Genomic DNA, 8,122 nt, shown 5'->3' with positions numbered 1-8,122 from the left:
TATATATATATATATATATATATATATATATATATTCGAAAAAATAATAATCAGCAGGTACTCAGATGTCTGGATGGTTGTATATTTACAGATTTTTATTCATATGTCACATGTTTTATAAATTAGCGCTTTCACCTGGTCTTGTAGGTTTATCAAATTTTATACATATATATATTATACAATATACATATATATATACACCATATATATATATATATACATATACATATATATATATATATATATTTATATATATATACACTATATATATATACTAGCAGAAACACCAGTCATTGACTGGGTTGAAAGAAGCTGCCAAAATTGTACTATGAATATTATTGAAAGTTTGGCAAAGTTTGTCTGAAATCAGCTGAAAGTACTACTTTCACACATCGCATCAAGCAACTGGAAGTGCGCAAATCCTGCAACATTCTGTTAACGGCTTCTACTGATTTTTTATGGAACATTGTAGCTTCGTCCCACTTATCAAAGAACATTTTACTAATATTGCAGACAGGTCCAAGTTAGATTGAATGGCAGCTTGAATATTGCGTGAGCTGTTCGACCTCCTGGGAATAAAGTCGCAGCAACTCCAGAGCTCGCCTCAGCTAAGGGTATTTCCTTTTTCTGTCGTACTTTGGCTAGCACTAAATTTGTAACAAAAGTTTTTCCAGTTCCTCCTCGTGCGTCTAAAAGATATAATCTCTCTTATGTGTTATTCGGTCAATGATTGTTGTATATGCAAGTTGTTCTTCTCGCAAAAATTTTGAGGACATCTTCAAGGAATCTTGTTAATGAATTAATATCATGTGACGTTTCTCGTAAAACGTCTGTAATCAAATTGAATCGCATTTCAATGTGTTTCAGGTAAACCAAACTTCCCATTGAGACAACGCGACCTTCGGTATCAGCCAATGCAGAATTATATACGTCATCATTGAATTCTATTTCCCCCCCTCAGGGAATATTAATTGTGCTTGATATTTGTAGCCTTTTGATAAATCATTCTTATATTTGTACCAAAACGCTAATGGATTACTTACTTCACAATTCAGGAGAAGAATTGCAAGCGGATCTCTCAAAGAAATAGGTTCGTGTGACACTGAAGCCTCAGCCATTGTTCTATGTCACTGATTGTCATCTAAAAAATTTAAGGCTAAAAAGGCTTCTCTATAAGTACGAACAGTCTGACTATCAATCGTTCTTAAGAAACAGAAGGAAGTCAGTCCTCTTATTTCAAGGAAAAGCAACCTCAAAAAGGAACATTTATAGTGACTCGGATGCACAGAGTAAACGAGTCAAATATTTTTATACTTGGATGACCTTCAACGTCAGCCCCTCTTTTCCTAAAACCAATATAAAGTAATAAAGGTTATTACGGTTACACACACACACACACACACGCATCAACACGCGCACACACGCATGAACACACACACACACACACAACGACATGGACATGTATGTTATTACGTGTGTCGTTATAATGCACATATGGCATACTTACAGAAGAATGCCCCCACCGAATTTGTTTCTTCATATGTTTACGGAAAATGGGTATTTTCAAATGAAAAGTTGTACAAATATGCTGAAGTGTGATTGGAAAATGACAGCTGACCTCACAAATTCTGATGTGGAATACGTGAAACAAAGTTGCATGCGACTTGAGAAAAAATATGACTGTTATTTCTAACAAGACAAATGACTATCAAACACTTTTTCTCATTAGCTTAACAATAAAAAGAAAGGCATTTTATCGTTGAAGTGGCACGGAGTTCAAAATCCGTCGAGGTCGACTTTTGCCTTTCATCCTCTTCTGAACTTGCTGGTCTTTTTCCAAAGTTTGAAATCATCACCATCACTATCATCATCACCATTACCACCACCACCAACACTATTATCATCATCATCATCATCATCATCCTCATCATCATCATCATTATTATTATTATTATTATTATTATTATTATTATTATTATTATTATTATTATTATTATTATTATTATTAGTAGTAGTAGTAGTAGTAGTAGTAGTAGTAGTAGTAGTAGTAGCAGTAGTAGTAGTAGTAGTATTACTAAGGTGGTGAGCTGGCAGAATCATGAACACGTTGGACAAAATGTTTCGCGGTATTTCGCCGGTCGCTACGTTCTGAGTTCAAATTCCTCCCGGATCGACTTTACCTTTCATCCTTTCGGGATCGATAAAATAAGTACCATTTGAGTACTAGGGTCACCTCCTCCCTCGAACTTGCTGACCGTGTGCCGAAATTTGAAACTATTATTATTATTATTATTATTATTATTATTATTATTATTATTATTATCATTATTATTATTATTATTATTATTATTATTATTATTATTATTATTATTATTATTATTATTAACCACACGTCAATGCTACTAGGACAGTCTCATTTTACTGTCTCTTTTTTGTCTTTCACATATCAGCAACTAGGTTGTTCAATAAATCGTTTATTGAGGACTTCAAAATTGTATTTTAGGTTGATTGGCCTGACGTTTCCCCTTAGTTAATAACGAGACTAATATACATAACCTGATCTTCAGTAAATGTTTGTAGGGATTAATGGAACTATGTATATATGGATTTACTTAAATTAGTTCCATTATAATTAAGAACCCTAAACTTTCTTTCCTTCGCCCACTGCAAAGAAATGTTGTATCATTTCACTGAAAACTGTGGCTCATCGTGAAAGGAATAATTCTTTTGGGCAAATTATATAAAATGGAAACATTCCCTCATGCCATCGCAATCCATCAATTTGGTTTTGAAAGCTGTAATAATATGATAAATGCGTATTATCTTTAACACTACACTATTTTCGAATGTGTCTTTCAAATCCAAAATACTACTATTTCTATATGCCATAAAAAACTAACTTGTTTGTCCTCTTCTTCAGATTAAATTCAACGGAAGAAAGTGTTTAACATCCCATCATGCAACGTTCCGCTAATGCTGTGGCGTATCATAAATACCTCCATGAGTTTTCCATATATATATATATATATATATATATATATATATATATATATATATATATATTTTTGTAGTCATGACGATATATTTTTCCTTTCACCTAAAATATTTAAGAACTCATGTCATCACAGCCCGTATAAAGCAATATTCTCGTATTTATGAATATGCCAAACGAAATCGGTAATCGTTCTTTCATTCCACATTGCAAGTCATTTCATTTTGTTTTCGGAAAAGCAAAAGCTATAAACGCCAAAACACAACGTTCTTAATTCCCATGAGACTCTGAATCAAGTGAATAGAAAATAGTATTCTCAATATTATTATTCTCATCTCGGATGGCGTCTGACAGGAACGCTTTTCAGTATTCAGCTGTGTTGTCCACTATCGAATACACCAGAAGTGAATTTCACTTTATCATCTTCGGGATACATTAATTAAATTAAATTTACTATGGTTGTGTGGTAAGAAGCTTGTTTCCCAGTCATATGGTTCCAAGTTCAGTCCCACAGCATAGCACTTTAGGCAAGTGTCTTCTACTATAGCCCCGGAGCGACCAAAGCCTTGTAAGCGGAAACTGAAAGAAGCCTGTCGTATATAAATATGTATATGTTTGTGTGTCTGTGTTTTCTCCTCCACCATCACATGACAACCGATATTGTTGTGTTTATGTCCCCGTAACCTAGCGGTTTGTCAAAAGAGACTGATAGAATAAGTACAATGTTTACAAAGAATAAGTCCTGGAGCCGAGTTGTTCGACTAAAGATGGTGCTCCAGCATGGCCGCAATCAAATGACTGAAACAAGTAAAATAATGAAAGAATATATATAAAATAAAAGAATATGTATATATATTAAGTGTGTGATTAATTTATGGAATGAAGTTCTACAAATCCAATCGTATTTGTCAAAATTGGAGGAGATAAGATGTTAAAAAGTCGTAAGTAGTTTATTCATGCATACAGTTGTTTCCTACATGGATATAAATTCATATTTGAATTTGGAAATTATCATAGTACTCATCAGTGCAGACACAAAATAATAATAGGAACTAAAAAACAAAAAAGCAGAGAAGTTGGATCTATGTGTTTCATGTTTATCTGTTCCTATCTATGTGTGATAGTGATGGGAGTCATGTCAATTATTAAACTACAAATAACGGATGAACAGTTAGGGGATGATATAAACATAGAGATATCGATAACACTCTCTCTATGGATTAGTATAAATTTGCTAATCAAATCTCCATATATGCAGCATAGTGCCAGCAAGTTAGAGAAATGTCCAATGAGAAAACGTTACCTAATGTAAATTAAATCTAACCGTTAAAAACAATACTTGGTATATTTTTATAAAAATCATAAACAGATGAAGAAAGTTTAGCGCAAAGAAATTATGTTTGTAAAGCTTATACTAGAAAGTTTATGAAAATATAGGTGGGGGAGGAATTAAGAAAAATGAAGTGGACATGGATTAAGGATTCTTGTTTAGTCAAGATCCCTATTATGGTAACATGGCAGTATAATAAAGGAGAAAGTGAGGGAAGGTGGTACTTCAAATGGAAATATAACCAATAAGGTAGCATTATAATTACGAAGTGTATTGTTAATAATTGAGATAAGAGAACATTTAGAAGATGTAGTGAGGAGAGAAATATAGAAGCGATAAATAATAAATTAGGAAACGAAATTTTACTAGTGTAGGGGAGATAAATAAGAAGAAATAATAATTATAATGATAAAATATGGGATGTTATGATAGAAGTGAACGTTAAAAATAAAAGAGAGATTAATGATAGGGGTATTGAAGATGTAAGATAAAGCTATACAAAAGGAATATTTTGTATATATAAAAAGTTATGTCGAGCGTATCATGTGTGCTGAGTATTATGTGAGAAGGATGGGGTATAGCTATATATGATCGTGATGAATAAAAATTCACGTTATATAGTTTCAATGCATGTAAATATATTAAAAATAATAATTATTATGATCTACGAGTAGATAGATATATATACTTATATATGCTTATATATGTATGTATGCTTCTATATATATATATACGTAATTACATATACATTCACTCTACTCCATATATGATAAGCATTTATCCTATAATTTTGAAAATCTATATGCGCCCCTACATGTATCTATCTACTCATAGATCATAATAATAATTATTTTTAATATATTTACGTGCATTGGATCTATATAACGTTTATTTTTATTCATTACGATCATATATAGCTATACCCTGTCCTTCTCACATAATAATCAGCAAGGATAATACTTCTTGACATAACTTTTTTTATGTAAAAAGATTTCTTTTTTATAGCTTTATCATAAATCTCCCTTTCTTTTATTTTTAACATTCACTTCTCTCATTACATCCAATATTTGATCATTATTATTATTATTTCTTCTTATTTATCTCCCCTACACTAGTAAAATTTCGTCTCCTTTTCGCCCTCTCTAATTTATTATCTTATCGCTTCTACATTTCTCTTCTTATTACATCTCCAAAATGTTTCTCATCTCTATTCTTAACAATACACTTCGTAAGTGTAATGCTACCTTAATCGTCATATTTCCATTTGAATTATCACTTTTCCTCACTTTCTCCTTTATTATACTTCCATGTTTCCTTAATACGGATCTTGAGTAAACAAGAGTCCTTAATCCACGTCCACTTCATTCTTCTTAATTCCTCCCCCTCGCCCTATATTTTCATAAATTTTCTAGTATAAGCTTTACAGACATAATTTCTTTACAATAAACTTTCTTCATCTGTTTATGATTTTCATTTAAAAAATACCAAGTATTTTATTCATCACACCTACATCAGCAGAAAGAGTGGATCCATTTCCTCCCATTGTTCCCTCCGTCTTTGTTTCTTTCCTCACTCTGTTGTTTAAGAGCCGTGCAGCCCTTACCTCAGGCGTTTTTGCAAAACTTCTGCTATTTGTTCTTTGTCTCACATCCTGGAGACGTGCATTCCCATCTTCCTCAGTCTCTCTTTACGTCCTTCATTGTTGCGTGACTTTGTTATCCTGCTGTCGTTCTGCCGTCATCTCAACCGTTTCTTGTCGTCTCCTTGCCCTTGCTTCTCCCCGACGCCTTTTGGCATCATCTCTTGACCACGATAATCTCCGTCTCTTTCTACGTGACATAATTAATCAGTGTTTACTTTTGTATGTAATGTTGTATTAAGAAAATTAAATCAAAACAACAGAGATTACAAATGTCAAATGAAGAAATAGGATAAAATCTGAAATGATGAAACTATAAGTAACCTCAGCAAAAAATATATTTCTCTATGTCAGTGTCTGTGTACGGCAAGAAGTCGACTTTGTTTCTTCTTTTCTTAGAGAGTTACAAAATGTGAACATTCGTACCGAAAGTTGACTCAGTTAATGTTAGAAAAGCATTTACAGAAAAATAAGAGCTTAAATCTAATAAAAATTTAATAAAATCTAATCATAAGTAAGTGAAATTATTCTAAATACAACTAAATTGAAAACCTTTTTTCCCCTGGCCATATCGGCAATTCTGAAATCTTTTCTGTGCGAATTTTACATGAGTAGAAGCTTTTTTTTAACAATTTTCATCCTGAAAATCAACTGTTTCATTTGTTTTAAAGTGGAAGATGTACGAACGTGTATATGAAATGGACGTGTGTGTGTGCAAGAGAGAGAGAGAGAGTGAGAGAGAGTGCCATTTACACATACATGAGAACACTCGTTTACTCACTCACTCTCTCTCTCTCTCTCAAACACACACATGCATACGTACATACAAAAAAGATGTACGCATATGTATTGATGTATGTACGTATACGTGACAACACACCCCTTCACTGACTCTCACTTTCTCTCTCTCGCTTTCCTCTCTCTCGCTTTGCTCTCTCTCCCTCTTTAACTGTCTCTCTCTTTCAGTCTCTCTCTCTCTCTCTCTCTCTCTCTCTCTCTCTCTCTCTCTCTCTCTCTCTCTCTCTCTCTCTCTCTCTCTCTCTCTCTCTCTCTTTCAGTCTCTCTCTCTCTCTCTTTCATACACACTTCCATTTAATATACATGTACATACATCTTTCACTTAATCCTCTCTTTAACTCTAATACAAAAGTAAACAAATAAAAAGTTTTTACGGAAATTAACGAACTCCGGATGATGAAATCACATTCAGTTAAAAATATTTCTAAATGATTAGAATATTGTGTACGTCAGAAAGCCGACGTACACAGTACTATGCGAATACTATGTGTGTATGTATATCACAGATAGTGAACGTGTGTTTCTGTTGACACGCCATGACATTCATTATATGTGGGTGTATTTTGTATGTGTGTTGACGTTACGGGAACCATGTTTTTTTTTCCGTCAAGGAATAACAAACAAAAATTGTGTTTTATCGTTTAAATAGAGGTCCGAATACCACAAAAATTTGCACTGCATTACCGAAAGTAAGTATGAAAATAAATATGCAAATAAAATTAAGATAAAATATATCATCTCTGAGATATTCCGGGTGCACACAAACATCTCTAGAGTTTTGGGATTATTGAGATATATAAATCCATATTGTGGGAATGGAGCGGGTAAAATCCTAGCTAGTAAAATATTATTCCTCAACGAGAGGTACTCCACTAGCAACTCATCAGTCCGAAGATGCCTTAGCTAAATTAAGGTTATATTGTCGTTCAGGAATCCCAAGTTAACTCGCCAGAAATATGATTTAATATGTAACCTGGATTTTACCCTTTCCATTCCCACAACTTGGATTTTTATTCGCATTCACAGAAACCGTAGATGCAAACCGTGAACTACAAAAAACCTTATTCAGTTTATTGAACTCAGATATGGGAAAAAACTACAACCTTCTACGTCAATAAACTATTATTTTTCCTGAAAGTTGTTTTCTATACCTACCACGAACGTTCGAAGTTTACTAAATTATTGCACCTAAATCCTTGTATTTTATAATCACACATTATTCATGTATGACATCAGCAATGTAAATATGTTGTGTGTGTGTGTGTGTGTGTGTGTGTGTGTGTGTGCGTGTGTGTGTGTGTGTGTGTGCGTGTGTGTGCGCGCGTGTGCGTGTGTGCGTATGTGTGTGTGTGTGTGTATGTGT

The sequence above is a fragment of the Octopus bimaculoides genome, chromosome 9, assembly GCF_001194135.2.
Source record: "Octopus bimaculoides isolate UCB-OBI-ISO-001 chromosome 9, ASM119413v2, whole genome shotgun sequence".
Lineage (NCBI taxonomy): Eukaryota > Metazoa > Mollusca > Cephalopoda > Octopoda > Octopodidae > Octopus > Octopus bimaculoides.
This window is presented reverse-complemented; position numbering follows the sequence as displayed.